The following is an 18,914-nucleotide window of genomic DNA, read 5'->3' on the forward strand; positions in this document are numbered from 1 at the left end:
CCTGGGGACACAGGAACAGCTGTCTAGAGGAAGGACATGACTGCAGAGCTGCTGCTGAGTTACTCCTGGGGACACAGGAATGGCTGTCTAGAGGAAGGACATGACTGCAGAGCTGCTGCTGAGTTACTCCTGGGGACACAGGAACAGCTGTCTAGAGGAAGGACATGACTGCAGAGCTGCTGCTGAGTTACTCCTGGGGACACAGGAACGGCTGTCTGGTTGCCCAAATGGGGAGCCCAAAGCAGACCAAACAGGGACCAAGGTTCAGCTTAGCGAGCAATGAGGTTGTGTAGGTCACCCTGCCTCTGCCCTCCCTCCAACTCTAAGACTTGGAAATACCCCTCTCCCCCCCCCCCACAGTTATTGGCCATATGGTGTTTCAGAGTTGATGGCTAGGCAATACTTCGGGCATGCTGTTCTTCTCCATTAGCTCACTGCACATACATGCTCCAGAAACCATACAAAACCCTCCCCTCCACCAACCCTCTGCTGTCCTTCCTGGTCAGACACAGCCACCATTCTGTTTCTCTCCTCTTATGTGAGGTTTGTTGCATGCTGTGACTCTGTGGTATTCCTTGGTTCCTAGCTGCCACGGTGTGTGTGTGTGTGTGTGTGTGTGTGTGTGTGTGTGTGTGTGTGTGATTACAGTTTTATTGTGGCTACTTAGAGGAATATGGGTGAGAGGTTACTTACAGGAGCAGAAATTACTTGGACAGCACATCACCGAAGTCCACCCCAGCACGGTGACAGCTCACAGATCCTGGAAGCCTGGGGTGCACTGCACAGCCTTCAGGTGGATTAGCAGCCTGAAGGAGTCCGTGCCCACTAACTCAGTTGGCCTGAGGCTTACAGGCACCTATGCTGGTCTCTGCTTCTTCCTGGTCCCTGGGCCTGTCTGAAAGTGACTTGCAACAATCTTTAACTGCTGATATATTCTTGGAGAGGAAGAGGCCTCGTGGATCTGGTCAGTTTTAGGAACTTCCTGGAGCAATTTTGAGATGTTTACTTCCTGATTTAAGAAGAGAGTTTCCCTACGGGACGGAGTGTCTCACTTCCCCTGTTGTTTCAGCTCCCGGTAAACATCCTGGCTAAAAAATACCATTGTTTCACTTATCTTCCCATATCCTGTATCTTATGAAGTTTCCTCCAAGATGCAAGATTTGAACCTTGGAGGAAGCTACTATGCAAGAGAATACAGATTCTCACCATCTTATAGCTGGTTTAGGTCCCGACACACCCATCAGAGCTGGGAATGCTACAGGAGCAGCGAGTGTAATGTTCTAACAGCCACTCCACACAGCCTAGCAGCAGCACAGACATGCCCCACCACAATCTCCTTCTGAACTCATGGCTTCCAGAGCCAAAGCTGCTGCTGTCTAGGGCTGTAACACAGTGGCTTGCTATGGTTTTCTGTTCTCTCATTTTTCTGTTTATACAGTCTCACTGTATAAGAGGCCATGTTGTCCTGTAACTCATGATCCACCTGTCCCAGCCTCCTGAGTGCTGGGATGACAGATATGCCTCTCCACGGCTATCAGAGCATAATATTATATTATTATAATATTAATAATATTAATAATATATAATATTAATAATATTATAATACCCTTAGCCTGAGAGAAAATCCAAACTCTAGACCCAAAGTGTGTTAGCTCAAGTGTGAGTTGCTTTTGCAACAATATAGCGATGAAAAGCCATAAGCCAGGGACTATCTGTAATGGGGAAAGTCTAGAAGAAGAGATGGGATGCACACTGAATAATCTTAAATGCTGATGAAAAGTTTTGATTTTTTTACTCTAGCAGACATTGTTGTAACATATCTCATGGCCATTAGGAAGGCTAGAGGACTGTGGATTTGAGTCTTGGTTGGCATTTACTATCAAATTAAAGAATAATATTTCATATCCAAATTTTAGTTTTATCATTTCTGATCAGAATGGCTAGTATTGGAATTGCCAGAATAATTACAAAGGTTAGTGCTGAAGCCCAGTAAAGCTCCATCTCCTAAGGTTCACAGACTTCCAAGACTGTGCTGGCAGCTTGGAAGAATCGGCTCACTGGAAGCAGGCCCATGGGCTTCATAGCCTGGCCCTTCCTGGTTCTCACTCACGCTTTGCTTCCTGGTGCGGATACGTCCATCTGCTCATACAGTCATTCATCCATTGCAACCAGTAGTGTGTCGTAGCTTATTTCAGGCTGACGGGACCTTACCAGCTGGCCGCCCATTCTTGCTGTCATGCCTTCCCTCCATGGTGGACTGTCCCTCGAATTATGATCCGAAGCAAACCTCCTTTCCCTCAATTCGCCTTTGCCAGGTCACAGCAGGGAGAAGGGTGGCTATTGCTGCGCTTATCAGGTGGCTGAGGCCAGAAGGCAGCCCTCACATCCAGAGACTTATGGATACTGAAGAGCTAGGGAAGCAGGATGATGGAAAGAGCATCTTAAAGGCAGGCTCAGGAGAAGGTGACAAGGCAGTGTGGGCTACAGTGGGCAGGCTACCTTCAGAAGAGTGAACGGAAGGGAGCCTTCCTTGCACCCCCAGCTACTTCAGCCCTTTCTGGATGCATACACCACCTGAAGGCAATGACTTAGTTATTTCCATGCCACTGTGGTTGATAGGCTTGCACGAACGTTTGCAGTCTGACAGGGCAGCTGGCTAGAACATCGTGTATTCTTTCAGCCGGGCTCATCGTTACCCCCCCCCCCCCCCCCAGGCGTTAAGCTCTGGACCTTCCATTTCCTGTAACTTTGCCCGAGCTACTAGTCTACAGTCTTTCAGCTAGTGCAGTAAGACCCGAGGTCAGGAAACGTGGCCACCTCCCACCTGCTCGGAGACTGGCCGAGTTTTCCTGTAGAACTGCTTTGTTTTTCTTCTTTCCTGAGTCCTAACTTGCTCTGTGGGGATCCTTTACCCAGGAAGGACTGCTCCAGTCACTCCAAGGCCCTTCTCCTCATGTCACCATATTTTTATGGTTAGTAAACAGCATGCATTTGTTTTTATTTTATTTCATTTTATTTTTTTATTGATCCTAGTTAAAGAGACGAGACCATCATTGCTGTTGTTCTGAGAGGTCTTTTTTAAATTTATTATTAATTTATGTATTTACTTTACATCCCGATCTTAACCTCCTTTCTCCCTTTCGGTCCCTCCCTCCCACCCTCTTTATCCCCCTCCCCTTGTCCTCAGAAAAGGAGGGCCCCCCACTAATCGACCCCAGCACATCAAGTTTCATCACAACTGAGCTCACCCTCATGCACTGAGGCAGGCAACAGAGTCCAGGTCGTAGACAGCACCTGCTCAACTTACTAGGGGACCCACACGATCAAACTACCCATCGGCTACATATGTCAGTGGGCCCTAGGTCCAGTCCACACATGCTCTTTGGGTTGGTGCTTCCATCTCTGTAAGGCCCCATGAGTCTAGATTAGTTGACTCTGTTGGTCTTCTTGCAGCATTCTTGTCCCCTCTGGATCCATCTAGCCTTCCCTCCCACTCTTGCACAGGGCTCTCCAAGCTCTGCGTGATGCTTGGCTCTGCTACATTCACAGACAGGAGCCAACCTTAACCATTCTCTGGGAGGCCCTACCCAGCAGCTGATCAGATCAGATGCCGAGACTCACACGTCACCACTTTCTACCAAAACACTGATGAGCAGTGGTACTCTGCTGGCCTGGATGGAGACTGTTTCTGCCCAACACTCTCGGTAATAATTACCCCTGCAGACATTTGCACTTCACTGACTGGGAAACCTAAAGAGGAAACTCTTTACCAGGGGTTTTGAAAACGGTGTGCTAGTCCAGTGTGGGTTTTGAGGAGACCTTTGGTGGGGGTGCTTCATGAAATGATGTCAGAGAAATTAAAATCAAAGTATTAAGGAATGACATATTGAATAACAGACATTATGGCTCATGTCCATAACTGCATTCAAACTGTTTCATAAAATTATGGGTTTTATGAAATTTATTTATCTATTTGTGTGCATGGTGAGCCTGCATGAGCATGCATGAGCACACATGAGCACATTTGCATGCATACTGTGTATGTATGATCACATGTGAACATGTATGAGCATGCATGAGCATGTATGAGCCTGCATGAGCACAAGGGCACAGAGGACAGAAGAGGGGGGTCAGAGCTGATGTGACAGTAGTTTATGGAAAACCTGGCTTCTTTTTGCTAAATTTATTTATTTCTTATTCACTTTACATCCTGGTTGTAGCCCCATCTCTCCTCTCCTCCCAGTCCCGCCCTTCCTTTCCCCTCCCCACTCTTTCTTTAGAAAAGCAGAGCTCCCTTTTCCATCCACCCCAGCTCATCAGGTGGCATCAGGACTGAGCATGTCCTCTTCCCCTGTGGCCTGGAAAGGCAGTCCTGTCAGGGAATAATGATCAGGAAGCTAGCAAGTGAGTCCATGTCCGATGCAGTCCCCACTTCCCTTACTAGAGGACCCTCAGGAGGCCTAAGCTGTCCATCTGCTGCATCTTTGTAGGGGGCCTAGGTGCAGTTCCTGCGTGATCCTTGGTTGATGCTTCCATCTCAGCGGGCCCCTCTGGGCCCTGGTTAGTTGGCTTTGTGGGTCTTCTTGTGCAGCTCCTGTCACCTCCAGGTCCTTTTCTCTTTCCTCCCACTTTTCCACATGACTCCCTGGATTCTTATGTATTTTCTGGGGTCTTACGTATTTGCTTAGGAACTGTTCTTTACCTCCTAGCCATCCCAGCCTCAAATGCTAAGTGTTAAATGTTATATGTAATTTTAAATTGAACATGAAACCAGGCCAATGTAAGACGTTGATAGTAGAAGAAACTGCATAGCAGGAGAGTAATATCATAAGGGCTGAGTACTTTCTACTCTGTGTTTAGTACCGGAAGTTGGCCTGACGCACGAAACCTAGCCACTGACAACGCCTCAGCAGCTTTGTGAGGTAATTCTCACCTGCAGAAGCCAAGAGCTGAGTGCAAGGCCCGAGCTCACCATGCTCACAAGTTTACCCTTCCTTCAGGGCGGATGTAAGTCTCTTCACAGTTGCCGGACATAAATAAGCCACCAACCAATGCTCTGCCAGGGCTCAGCCTGTGGCAGCAGGCAGATGTCCTTGGGTTTGCTTTTTACTTTAATGTGGGAACCTGACAAACCGTGGGCCCTTTCAACCCAGTTAGCACTAGATAACCAAAGTGGAGCACTCTTCCCTCTGACATGTAGAAATGTCCCTGTGCACACAATGAAGAGAGTCATCCCCAGACCAGGCATGCATCATGGGAACAGCACTGGCACCCCCAGACAAGCCTCCACATTCCTGATGGATGGCGCGGGAGGCTAGGGAGGCACTGGAGACCTGTGATGCTTCAGAAAACGCCTGGCGTTTGACACAAGACCATTTCTCCAAACCTCCCTTCTTTCTCAGTGTGGTAACCATGGACTCTCTCCAGGGTGACTTTGGCACTCATTCATCCTCTGAATTCCGCTAATGGGTGAGGGTGGGAAAGAAGGGAAGACACTTTTTCCTTTTTGGTAAATTAAATTAAAGTAAATTTAAAATCTATTTATGTAGATTGAAATCCCAGGCTAAATAAAAACCCTGGTTGTGTGCATCAAAAGCCAACTATTTGGTAAATGCAAAAGCAGACATGGGTTGTTGTTTTTTTTTTCTCTCTCTCTTTTGAAAATGGACTGTCAACTCATAGATGTGAAACCTGGATTGTTTCATGGATTGTTTCATGGCACATGGATTGTTAGCTTACCTTTTCTGGTCTGGCACACTCCTCTCGCTGGCAAAATGTTTGGCTTACACAGAGAAATTTTGATGAGAGGTCTGAGTTTGATTAACTGTGCCTTTATGGATAACATCCTCAAAGAACTCCAGGCTGGGTTCAGACTGCAGCAGTCACGGGCCTTGCTGTATGGCAAAGGATTCCAACAGGCCATAACTCCGCATCTGTGGCAGTCTACACTCTTTTGAAGGGCTGCTAGCACTAAAACTGTCTTTCAGCTCACTGTTCAACCAGTTCATAGGTGTTCTGAGAAACATCAAATCCACTTGGATCTGTAATTCATTTCCTGGTGCAAAGCGGCTGATCACACTTGAGATGTTCTAGGCTCTTGACGACAAAAAAGTTCTGTTATGGAATGTTCTTAGAGCATACCTGTTGTGGAGGATTCTGCTCACAGTGCCTCAGCCCTCGAACATGTGTGGGCCACACTCATGTAGATTCAGCTGCTGGGTAGAGGAACTTTCTCATTTGTGTGCCTGCCAATTGGTAGACACAATGAGTGGAGAGTCAAATGGCAACTCCTGTTGTTTTCCTCTTCTCCAGAGACCACCAAGGGGGGGTGGGTAGAGTCATTACTCTTTCCTGTGCTAACTGAGAGCCCCGGGGCCAGCATGAAGCCATTTCCCCAGAGTCACACAGCTCATCTGAATCCCAGCTACATCTTTTGGTGTAGTAATGGCAGCTGGTGTCAGTCATGCCACAGTATACCACATCAGAAGGCCTCTGCCTCACAGTGTTGATGGTTCATAAAGCAGAATCAATTTGGACTAAGGAACGACACAGGTTATAATTAGTTTATTGGTGTACATTTTCAGAGAAGAATAGTCACTACAGTGTCTGGTGTTGGTAATTCCACAGACTTTCTCTTCACTATGCAATGAAGACACATAAAACTCATGCTATGCGCTGACATTCCAGTCCATTCCTAACAACGAGACAAAAATCTCAGTGTGCTTTGTTCTGTGTGAGTGTGGTTTGGGGTGAAAACACAGATCATCTTGTTGATTTTTATTTTAATCAACAGCTTCCCTGATCTCTATGGAGTTCATTGCTGAGGGAATGCACTGTCTGCTCCTAGGCAGGCAAGCTCATCTGCAGAGATTGTTCCGTGGGGAATGCACACACACACACACACACACACACACACACCAAGGCTGCCACTGCCACCATCACTATCTAAAGCAGGTGCTGCACTGCCTGGCTCAGCGCCTCTGCCGAGCTGTTTTGAACAATAGCTCTTGGGTTAGGTCTTACCAAGATCTCCCACTGTCTCCAGCCAATGGTGCCAGCTATTCCTTCAGAAACTCTGGCTGTGGAGAACAAACAAGGCTTCCCTCACTTTGTACTTCTCACCAGAGCTTGGAGAAGAACACTGGAACTTATTCTCAACTCAGATACCACATAGGCAAACTTGTGAGCAAATGAGAAGCCATAATAAAGTCTTCTTCCAAAAGGCAAGGTGATAAAATATGTATCTGCCTCAACTCTGTCCTGGAGAATGTTTTGGACATGAACTTACATAGAGTAAATCCAGAGACCCAAGGTAGAGCTCTCAGGGAACCGGTGGCATCTTGTCCCACACAGCAAAGGACAAAGTTTTGAAGTTCTTTTAGAGGGAGGTGGCTAATGAGAGAACAAAGACTGCCCACCCTCTCCATCCTGTAGGGCTGTTCTTCAAGTATGGAGACTTAAGATACTGATGGTGACACATAGAGATAATGTAACAAAAGAAGGCAGATGCTTTCAGTGTCCGTGCTATTTACATGAGCACAATGCCAGGACTAGGTTTTCAAGTCCTAGCTTGAAATCATAAACACAGCACACAAGACAGTGCTCATTATGTTCCTGGGATTTGGGGGAGTCCAATCTGGGTTGTCACATATGACCAGGAAAATTGCCATCCCCTTTTGGAGTTCTTAGTCTCATTAATGAGATTTAAGAATAGACTCAAAAGGAAGCAAATGGACCATCTTATCTAAAGTTTAAAAGGAAAACTTCAGGGCAGGCAGCCTGTAAGTCTTGGCAGCTGCCCAAAGGAGGAAGACGGAGAAGAAGAGAGAAAGCCATGCCATTTGAGGTAAGCTGTCTTGGAGGCTGGCCACATAGCAGACAGACAGTCACATGGAGGGGAGGGGCACTCTAGGGAAAGAATAAGGAAGCCCAAAATCCTATAGAAAGTTCACTTAGGCTGCAACCAGCATCCAAAGGAAGCACAGGGCCACCCTGGAGGGCAGGAGTTCTGGGAAGGCAAAGCACACTAGCTCATCAAGGGACAGTGACTGTTCCTAGAGAGAACCACCTTCCCGGGCAACGATTCCTTGGCCACATAATTGACTTGCATGACTGGATTCACTCTTTTGTTTTTAATTTGCTTAATTTTATTTTATGTACATTAGTGTGAAGGTGTCAGATCCCTTGGAATTTGCATTACAAACATTTGTGAGCTGCCATTTGGGTGTCTGAAATTGAACCCAGGTCCTTTGGAAGAGCAGACAGGGCTCTTAACTACTGAGCCATCTCTGCAGCCCCCTGGATTCACTCTTAAAGGGACCTAGAGGTAGATTGTATTCTTCAACATTTCTTGAACAGAATATAAATCCTTTTTGTCTCAGAAGAAGTGAGGGAGCATGGAAGTAAGAACCGGGACACTGACACCATTTTACATTGTACGAAGTGGCTTGATTCAAGCGGTAAGTCTGCTGGGTTACAGGTCACAGCAGACGCTCTGGGTCAGTGCTGCGGTTGTGGCGGGACCGGTAACACCGCATAAGCAGAAATCACCTGCGGCTGGCTTCAGAAGCGGTGGATGTGCCGGAGGACGGAAGAAGGCGACGCTTGGTAGCCCGGCCTAGCTCTGACCCCACGTAGTGCAATTCCGGTAAGCACGGACCTTACCACTGACACAGCAGGCTTGTCACGCTGCGCGCTCGCTTTGCTGAGGAACCGTCTGTCCTCACCCCCAGTCAGCCGACTACACACACACACTGAGGCTGCCACTGCCACCATCACTATCTAAAGCCCCATCAGTGTGTACTGACGCCATGTCTACATGAGCCTCAGAGGGCCGAGCTCAGGGCTGAGCGCCCAGAGAAGCTGAGACAGAGATGGTTGCTATTTTCAGTGACTTTAAGAAAAAAAGCTATTCCTCCTTGAAAAAGTAGGAGATTGGGGCTGGAGAGATGTCGTGGGGGTTAGGAGCCCTGACTACATTTTCAGAGGACTGAGCAAAGAGTTCCTGTCCTAGCAAACGGCAGCTCTCAACACCACGACAGTTTTCTCTTAGAGACTACACTTCCCAGCGTCCCTTGCAGCAAGAAGGGCGGGGCTGTGGGAGGAAGTGCACAGAAGTTTCCGCACCTATAAAAGGCTGCAGCCATGTTTCACGGAGGGCGTCCTGTCACCCACGTGTGACTCTCCTCTTGGTGAGGTTCTGCTGTGTAGTCAATGAGCAAGCGCCTTCCTGAAGCCAGAGGAGACCCTTTGTTCTGCCCTTCTGTCTCGGTAAGATGCCTCAGAAGTGTAAACACACGTGTGTGGGTACCCTCGAGGTCGTCAGGAGCTGGAGTCGGGCAGTGGTGAGCCTCTCAACATGGCTGCTGGAAACTGACCTGAGGTCCCCCAGAAGAGCAGCAGGTGACCTTTGAGATGCAGATTTTTCTCCATCTCCTGTCCAGAGTTAATTTTCAAATTTAAAACATTTTAATTGTATGTGTATGGGTGCACCACTTGTGTGCCTGAGCCAGAAGAGGGCATCCAATACCCTGGGACTGAAATTACAAATGACTGAGAGTTGACACGTGGGTTCTGGGAACTGGGTCCGGTCCTCTGGGCATAATCATTGAGACATCTCTCCAGCCAAACATAATTAAAATAAAATAGTTTCAGTGTTAAAGAATTGGAACTTGAGGGTATTTTAATAGACCTGCAGGTATTTATTAACTTAATGCGTCTTATAGAGCATACAAGCTATAAATGGAGTTAATGTAACATGGGAAAACTGAAGGAGAGAATGATGAATCTTTTGAAAATTCTAGAGCAAATTCATTTGCTTTATATAGGGTAAAGAACTGTGAAATCTGAGACATGTTTTGGTAGAAACATTCTGATCCAGAGAAGCGCAGAGGGAGGCAGGCCGTGCATAAGAGCCAACACACGTGTTTGGTCTGGAAAATAGGACCTGGCCATCAGGAGCCAGCAAGGGTGACGGGGGATGGGCCTTCTCGTCTCAGGGAGTCTGTATAGTCCAAAGCTTTCATGAAGCAAGTACATGGTGTCCAGGCTGGCTCATTATTACACTGTGCAGAGCAGCTGCAGTAGTGAGTGAGTGTGGGGGTGGGGTGGTAAGGTACACAGGAACAAAGAAAATCTACGTCTTTCTCCAGTTGTATCTTTCAAGAGGGAAATATCAAAGGCAATGAGGCTTGGTAGACACCAATTACAGAAGACAAAGATGGGAAATCTGATTTCATTTTCAAAACAGCAAGAGGTCAAGGCTGTGAGAACAGGAATGCTTTATTTCCCAGCTCAAAGTGCAGGGCCATCTGGTTCAATTGTGGTCCAAGCAGAAGGGCGGGCTGAGCTGGGTGTGGCAGCTGAGGTCATGCCTGCTCTCGCTGAGGGATGAGTATGTGAGGGGCAGCCCACACTGGCTTCTCCGGTTGCAGCTGAGATCCCAGAGCTTCAGAATGAGTTCAGAGCCTGTCCCTGCAGACCCTTCTCTAGTGCCCAGTGTAGGGCCACACCTGGAAGGTCCTGCTCACATGTGGTAAGCTCTGACTTTTATCACTGCAGGGGTGTGTCCCCTGAAGTTACCAAGGGACCTAACAAGTAGCTTTTAAGGGTTTCATGGTTTGATTTCCTATGTGAGACGCCACAGCTTTAGCAACTGTTGTCAAGCCTTGGAGCATCGAATCACACTCTAACCTTTCGGTACTGGACGTCAAGAAAACATTGCAAACAAGTTGCTTGAGATCTCCAAACTCAGGTTAGCTTGGTGATTGCAAGGATTTCCTCTTCTCATCGAAACTCCCAATGATTCAGCAAAATCATTTAACTTCCCGGACATTGTTTGTATCTATCTTTAATGAGAGATGTGGCCAACCATGGTAAGTTTTAAAGAAGTCAAAACTTAAGCTTCTGCCACTTTCTCTAGCAGGAAAACCCTTCAGCTGTATAAAGATAAAACTATGTAGGTGTGTGTATGTGAGTGAGTGTGTGTATATGTGTACATGCATATTATACCTTAGTAACTTAAAAATAAATCTTCAGTCAGGCTGGTAGAACAAGCTGTTGTCTCAGAACATGGAAGGCTGAGGCAGGAGAATAAGTTGGAGGCTATTCTGAGCTTCACCTCATCTCGAACCCAACAGATAAAAAAACCTAACAAAACCTATCAATGAACAAGTCAATCAGTCTTCACACCGTTCGTTCCTAACAGCTCAAAGTAAATCAACTTAAAAGTCCACCAATGGTGAATGAGCTGAGCATGCTGGACCAGCATGTTTGACTGCCATTTGTTAGTAAGAAGCCACGAGCCAGTGACACAGCCTGTGACGTGACTGCCATCACGCCACACAGAAAAGCCTGTTACAACCGACCACAGCAGGTGTGATGCCGTGTGTGTGTGTGTGTGTGTGTGTGTGTGTGTGTGTGTGTGAAGTGTCAAGAATAGACACTCCATATAGATGGAAAGCAAATTATTTACTTGCTGGTATAGAAAAGGACTTTGGTCTTCTCTGTCGTAAGTTGTATGAAGAGTCTTTGGAAAGGCAAGAGAAAGCATGTGGACTTCGTGCACATGGCATGAGACAAGAAGTCCTCATGAGAAAAGAAACACAAGGAGGGCTGGAGAGATGGCTCAGAGGTTAAGAGCACTGACTGCTCTTCCGAAGGTCCTGAGTTCAGTTCCCAGCCACCACATGGTGGCTCACAGCCATCTATAATGAGTTCTGGTACATAATAAGATCTGGTATATACATAATAAATAAATAAATAAAATCTTTTAAAAAGAAAAAAAGAAACACAAGGAAAGGGCACCTGAGGGCGTCTGTTCTCACATTTGATAAATAGTGGAAAGTCATGGGAAAAAGAATCTGAGGTCAGAGCACTGAACCAGAGAAACCTGCCAAAGTCTGCAAATGGAGGATCCTCTGCTCCCTTCCTGACAGGGAATAGGATGCTAAGGAAAGGTCGTTCTGGGTGGAGGTCCTGTGATCGGATACAGGACAGATCAGAGAGTCCTTCCTGAAAGGAGCTCCTGGGACCCTGGGATGGAACACTGTGCTGGTTGGATTTTTGCTGTTGTTATTAATGACAGGAGCCAGAATCATTTGGGAAGAGAAACCTGTTGAGGAATTCCCTCTATCAGGTTGGTCTACACATGAGCCACTGGGACATTTTCTCAAGTAATGATTGATGTACGAGACCCCAGCCAACTGTGAGAAGTGCTACCCCCTAGCTGGTGGTCCTGGGTTTTATAACCACAAACTGAGCCAGCCAAGGAGCTCACACCAGTAAGCAGCACTCTTTCATGGTATGTGCTTGTGTTCCTGCCTTGACTTCTTCCTTTGGCTTCCTTCAGTATGATGAAATAAACTCTTTCCTCTACAGGTTTTTAATCAGTGTTTTGTCACAGCAACAGGAACAAGCTCCTGTGAGAGGGCAAAGTCCAAGTCCTGCCTGCATCTACCATGTCTCAGAACCCATTATCTGAAGGTGCTCACTATGCCAAGCCACCATCTTGTACACTAAAGCCTTCTCACCAGGAACTAAAGAGTGTGGAGGCCTGTGGTGAGAGGCAGGTTTCCCTGAAGAGCAGCTGCTGATGTGCACAGAGAATTAGTGAAACTGCCGAAGGCATTCTGGAGTGGATCAGGGTGGTCCTGTGAATTTAACTCTAAATATGCTCAAATTCACTGAAATGAGCAATTTCAGTGAGTAAACAATTTCAGTGGTGAGTAAACTGTCTCTCTGAAATCATATTTCAGTAAAATTGCTTTTAAAGATCGCCAGTCTACTCCTGCAAGGTTGGTTGTGGTGAAGGGAAGTTTGCATGGTGGTGTCTGATAGAGATTTAGATTGACCTCCTTGAGGTCTATTGGCCTCAGTCACACTGTGTGGACACTGGAGGAGTTTTGCCTGGCAGCAGTGACCCTTAGAAGTCAAGCCACTCTAGAGTGCAGCTCTGGGTCACCTGCTGCCAGAGGCTTCACACAGCTGGAAAAGGGAGTTCTGAAGCTCTGGCTGTGGCCTTAATGGCTTGACCCTGTGGTGCTGGGTTCTTTGCTTCAGGGACATCTCTGCCACTGCTTTCCTGTGCCTCAGAGATGAACATTCCCTAGAATGGAGCTCATGTCCTTGAAGAGAGTATGCAAAGGACAGAGTCCTTTGGTATGGTGGTCCTCACCTGGTGCCATCCTGTCATCCAGCATGGCCCATGAGCATAGGTTTCTCTTGGGCAGCCATTGTTCTTTGGCAAGGAATGATGGTGGGGGCATGTCCTTCTCCCTGGGTGCTCATAAAGTATTGGAAACTGTCACAGTGACAAAGGGGGCAATTAAAAGATGACAGAATGATCTGTGGGTGTTGCTGACTTCGTGGAAATGGGGTGCCCAGCACCATATGCTGGGACTGACTCAGAGGCCTTCTGTTTGGGCTGCACTGGAGGGTGAGTCTTCAGTTAGGCGTCATACCAACCAGCCACTTGTCTGGTTAACATTAGCATGGTGACCACTGGGGGTTTTCTGGGGAAGGGAAGACTGGACATGGCCATGAGAGGGTAGAATGGGGTTCATCCTGGAGTGAGTTTGGCTAGGTCTCCAGTACAGTGACGAGGTCATCAACTGGAAAGGGAAAGGCTTGTTTGGACTCACACTTCTGGAGATTTGTATTGATGTCTGCTAGGTTTGTGTTTAGGTTGATGACTGCTAGGCTTGTGTTTGGGTCTGTGGTAAAGCAGCCTGTGTAGCAGGAAGACATAGCAAAGCTAGGCATCCCATTGCTGCAGCAACCTTTTCCAGAACAGAGAAGTGAGGAGCTTATGCGTTCTGACCACTAGCTGGGGAGCCGTTGACATTTGATGGCTTCCAGAAGCTGCTGAGTCTCTTCTCTTTAAGAATACAGTCACTGGTAGGTTTGCCATGCTCTAGGGAATGGTCCCCACTCGTGCCCATAAGATGGGCAGCACACACTAGACTTGATAGGTATTGTGTATATTGCTGCTGCTGGAGAGACACAAAGTTTACTCACCAAGGGATCAGAATCCAATCTGGTGAAAGTGTTTTATTGGCGTTACTTACAGAAATTTGGGGGAGAGGTTTCTTACAGGAGCAGCAATAATGCAAAGGTATCTGCATCACCAAAGCCCACCCTCACATGGGTGACAGCTCATGCAAACTAGAGCTCACAGAACAACTTGCAGTCAGCTTGGCAGGTTGGAGAGTGTCTTCTTCAGACAAAGCCTCTGAGCTGAGCCTTTCCCAGGATCTGCTTCTTCTAGACAGCTGAGATATAGCACAGTGTAAAGCAGTTGGAAGCTGCAGAATCCCAAGGTTTTGTTTTATGTAGGAATTGCAGTAAAATTTCTTAAACCCTCAGTGCACAGCTGTGAAGCCAGCCTCTGACTCTGACACAGGCTCTCTCTCCATGGTGAGGCTTTCTCTCCATGAGGAGACCACCATAGTTCATGCAGGCTCTCTCTCCATGGTGAGGCTTTCTCTCCGTGAGGAGACCACCCATAGTTCAGGCTTTCTGGCAGGACTGCTCCAGGCTGCTGTCACATCAGACTCCACTGTAGAGAGCCATGGGCTGCAACTACAGACAAAGCCAGCCTGAGAGACAGTCCTGGATGCTTCAGGTAACCAGGAAGCCTCATGTACCTGTACACAGATGGCCTCTTGCTAAAGCAGCACACCTGCAGCCATGCTTGACAAGCTGAGCTGGATCACCAGGACTCATACTGTGGTGTGGAGAGCTGCTTGTTAAGCTGCTTTGTCATGTTTTCACCTTGGGAAGCAGTTTTTGAAAAGAAGTTAGGTGTTTCCACACCTTTTTCTTTTTGTATTGATGTGACTTGTTTTTGCTTTGCCTATAAATAATGAACCCTGGAATAAACCTGCTGCTGCTTCAGTCAGACTGACAGCCCTCTCAAGCTGACCCCGTATGTAGTATGATTTGTCCTCACTCCCACTCAGGTACTGTTCGACTCTGCTGGCGGGCTCTGGCACTCTACCCAAAGCCCAGAGCCGCTGAACTGCAAGAATATTATTGTTGTTGCACTACTGTTTGTGTGTTTATTTTACTTTCATGTTTGCCTGCCTTCCTTCCTTATCTTCATTTTGGTTTTTGAGTCAGGAGCCCACTGTATGGCAAGGCTAGCCTTCAGTGAACATTACTCCTTCTCGGCCTCCAGAGTGCTGAGCTTGCAGGAGTGTGCACCTGTCGGGCCTGTTTCTTTTCTGTCACATTGTCACTAGAGAAAGTCTCGGTGCCTTTTGTGTTCATCCCAGATGCCTCACAACTGTAGTTTGCTCTTGGCTTTATTGGGTTGAGCTATAACCGTACATGTTGCTAGAAGTCAGGTTGAAGAAGGATTGCCCTCTCTTCTAACATTTTTACACATACACAAAGTATGAAAAAGCCTCTGAGCATCTTTGACCTGTAAATACTTTCTTGCCAAGCATTAAGCAAGTAATTGTCAAGATAAAACTATGAACACAAATGTATTTCCAAAATAAGTGTAGAAAAATAATGAAAGACACTCTTCCCTGCCACTGTGTCCATTACATTTTTCATTTCTTCCTCCTGAATCCTAGAAAGACTGGTGGAGACCCTCAAGATTTGTACCAAAGATGTCATGACTCAACAGAGTGAAGCTGCAGCTCAGGCAGCAGTGTTCATCCTTAGCTCTTTGCATGCTGTGCTTAAAATTCTCTTTGTCGTATACTGGTGTCTAGTTCCTGTTTCCACATAGACCTGCTATGCAGCTGTTGCATCATCCTCTGAGAACAATCCAGCAGGAGAGACTGAGGAGAACAGTCAGCTTAACCTGCTGGATCTCAGATCCAGAATCAACGCCTCTGGGCAGATCTCTGAAAGTATTTCCCGGATTTAAGATGAGGAAGGCCTTAGCAGTAGTTGAAGAGCATGTGGCCGTAGCAAGTGGAGGGAACAGCACTAGACTTCGAGAAAAGACACTCTGAGGACTGAGCTGAACACCCTTCCCGTAACCGTTTGATATTCTGAACTCAGCAATTACTGAAAATGGGTTGCAGAATGTGCTCCTGGCTACATATACAGGGAAGGGTCAGAGTGCTGTCTCTCCTGGCAAGTGGAATATTCAGGAGAATGTGGTCCTAGAGTGTTCTGGCATGTGACAGGCGTCAGCATACCTTAACCTTTCTTCTGTAAGTGTGCAAGCTCCTGGAGAGGGGTGCATTTGTTTGAACTTCTGTGAGTTCAGTGTGGAACCAATATTCACACTGAAGTTAAAGCAGAATGATCACCAGCTCATGCCACTGTGATGATCAAGGAAGCTGAATTTCAAGCATGGATGACTCCAAATGCTCAAACAGTACAAGTCCCACCACCACCCTAACCCCACCCAACCCTGACCCCTTTCCACTCCAGTTTTCCTTCTGTCTGTGCCCATCATGCTGCAGACCAGCCTCTGCCAGCAGCCCCGAGTGTAAATTGTACTAACCTGTGAAGTCCCGGCCTCCTTCTTGTGGTGAACTGAATCCTGGCTATGGCTATCATTGTTTGGTCACATGCCCACCTTTATCCAGTGGGTGTGGCTCAAACAGCCAGCCTTGGGTTAAGAAGCTGGACCTAGTGAGGAGTTTATAAAAGAAATGTCACAGCTCACAAAGAAAGGCATCAGCCCTGGAAACGGACATAATGGGAGGGCTGAGCGTAGGAAGGAAGGGCCCCGACATTGGATAGTGACACACACGCCTGCAGCCCAACACCGAGCATCACCTCTTGTTGATTGTTTTCTTTTGGGAGCAGTGTCTTAGGTTGTCGTCCAGTGTCCAGCTCTGCAGACCTTCCTGCCACTTGCTCATATTCTTGTCTCTCTCCATTACCCTGTGTGCGTGTGTGATCACACGTATGTGGTACCTGTGCATCAGAGGCCCAACCTTAAGGCCAGAAATCATCCGTGATTTTTTTTTTTTTTACACATTATTTACTGAGCCAGAGTCTCAGTCAAGCCTAGAGCTTGGCAGCGTGACTGTTCCTAGGCCAGCTTGCTCTGGGGATTCCCTGCCTGCTTTTTGCAGGGCTGGAGTTACAGACAGTACCACACCCACCTGACACATTGTGTGGGTTCTTGGGGTCTGAACTCTGTCCTCACACTGCAGTTAACACTGAGGCGTCTCCCAGCAGCTCAGTCCCTTTAGGGCCAGCATGACAGGTGCCTCTGGCCCAGAAGTACGTCTGCCCACACAGCTGTCTCTTCAGCCTTGTGCTGACGCTGGTTTGGGCATTAATCACTGTGGCCGAGGATGATTTTTCCGCCATATCTGATGCAATCCTTCCAGTGTTATCATAGCTTCCCTTGCCTCAAGCCCCTTGAACTCGCCTGCAGTTCGCCGTGCCTGGTGTAACGGCACTGCAGCGCCCTGCTCTCCCCAGTCAGTGCCAGCACTGTTTAGAAAATCTGCCTCTCCAGCTTGCTTTCTTCCCTACCTATGCTGACCGATACCTATGCCCCTGCTCCAGCCTTGTGGGAGGAATGTACACTCAAAGGGGAAACTGAGGGAGGGAAGTGCATGCTCAGTGCAGCAGACACAGCTCCTTAGCTCCCCTGAGAGCTGAGGTCAGCATAGAGGAGAGCCTGCACGGGCAGGGCCTGGGCTCGCATCTAAAGAGAGTCAGAAGCCTGCAGAAGGGTTCCGCACTCCCCATGCCGTAGGTGGGTGTGGTGACACAGGTGTGCAAACCCAAGTGTTTACAGCAATTCCCTTCCTGGCTCTGTACTCTGCCCCACAGCGCTGTCAAGCCGATGAGAATATAAAGTGTTCTTTCTTTCAAGTATTATCACCCTCACCACCTGCTGGTTGAGCAACAGGCAACAACAAAGGGCATGAGAATGGAGTCACAGAGGGCAGGAGGTGCCCGCAGCAGCCTGTCTGAATAAACTGTTTAGGATGATAACACAGTGCACGAGAACACATTCAAATGAAATCACAGAGTCATCTTTCAACAGAGCAGACGCCTGCATGGATCCAGCTCATCGCTACGCTGACCCAACTACCTTCATGTACAAAACCGTAAGGAAGATGATGCCCTGAGCATGGCACACTCAAGGCAGTACTTTTTAAAAATCTTCTTGGAACATAACCTCATTCTATGGTGTATTTTTCAACAGTGTAATGAGCCAATTTTAGGGGAGATGAAAGCAGAGGAGAGGACAAGCCTGGCTCATTCATGTAGATTCCCATCACGACATTCCTTTTGTCAACCTCAAAAGATTACGTGCGGCCCGGCTTCGGGGTGGAGTTTTGCTTCGTTGTACAATCACCCCTTTGTATCACATCTGGCTCTTCCCGCCCTCCTGCCCACGGAGATGAGTTCATGTCTTCCTGAGGCCCTAACCTTAGCAACCCAAGACCAGCCCAGGGAAAGGCATACCCCCTTCTGCCATTGTCTAGCGCAGAGTGTGTGGGGTTTTACACAGTGGGTTCTGCGTTTTAGAAACAGAACTAATAAATGTATGCATGAGCACAGCTCAGGCTTCTCCCTGCACCCATGGAACATTCTAAGGGTGACAAGAAAGCCCTCCTAAGCTTGTATTTGTTGCCCTCCATGTCTCTCTCCCCGAAGAAATGTTCACCTATTTGTGGAGCACACTTCATCTTTTCAGTGTCAGATGAGCAGAAATGATGCAGGGAAAAGTGGTGCTCCAGCTCGGGCCTGCCTGTTCCTGTAGGATCCGGGGCCAGTGAAGCAAGCGCTCTGGGCTGCAGTGTTGCAGTGCCTGCCTGGCAGGGCAGGGCCGGAGCTCAGAGTTCACCTTCCCACCAGAGCTAAGGACGCTTGTGATGGAAGGAAGACTTCTCCAAGACGAAGTCCGAGACATCAGTCTATGCTCACCGTCACTCACCCCCCTCACCCACTCAGCACTCACCCGCTCACACACCACC

The 18,914-nt window shown here is 47.7% G+C and overlaps 1 long non-coding RNA gene across 2 annotated transcripts in view; it reads left to right on the forward strand.

Annotated features, from left to right (window-relative positions):
- The first annotated feature begins 9,128 nt into the window (after positions 1-9,128).
- LOC132654335 (uncharacterized) overlaps positions 9,129-18,914 on the forward strand; it is a 32,048-nt gene continuing 22,262 nt past the window's right edge. For both annotated transcript variants that reach the window (XR_009592034.1, XR_009592035.1), the window contains exons 1-2: positions 9,129-9,270; positions 12,379-12,721. This is a non-coding gene — a long non-coding RNA (uncharacterized LOC132654335). The remainder of the gene's footprint in view (positions 9,271-12,378; positions 12,722-18,914) is intronic.

Source organism: Meriones unguiculatus, chromosome 5, assembly GCF_030254825.1.
Source record: "Meriones unguiculatus strain TT.TT164.6M chromosome 5, Bangor_MerUng_6.1, whole genome shotgun sequence".
Classification (NCBI taxonomy): domain Eukaryota; kingdom Metazoa; phylum Chordata; class Mammalia; order Rodentia; family Muridae; genus Meriones; species Meriones unguiculatus.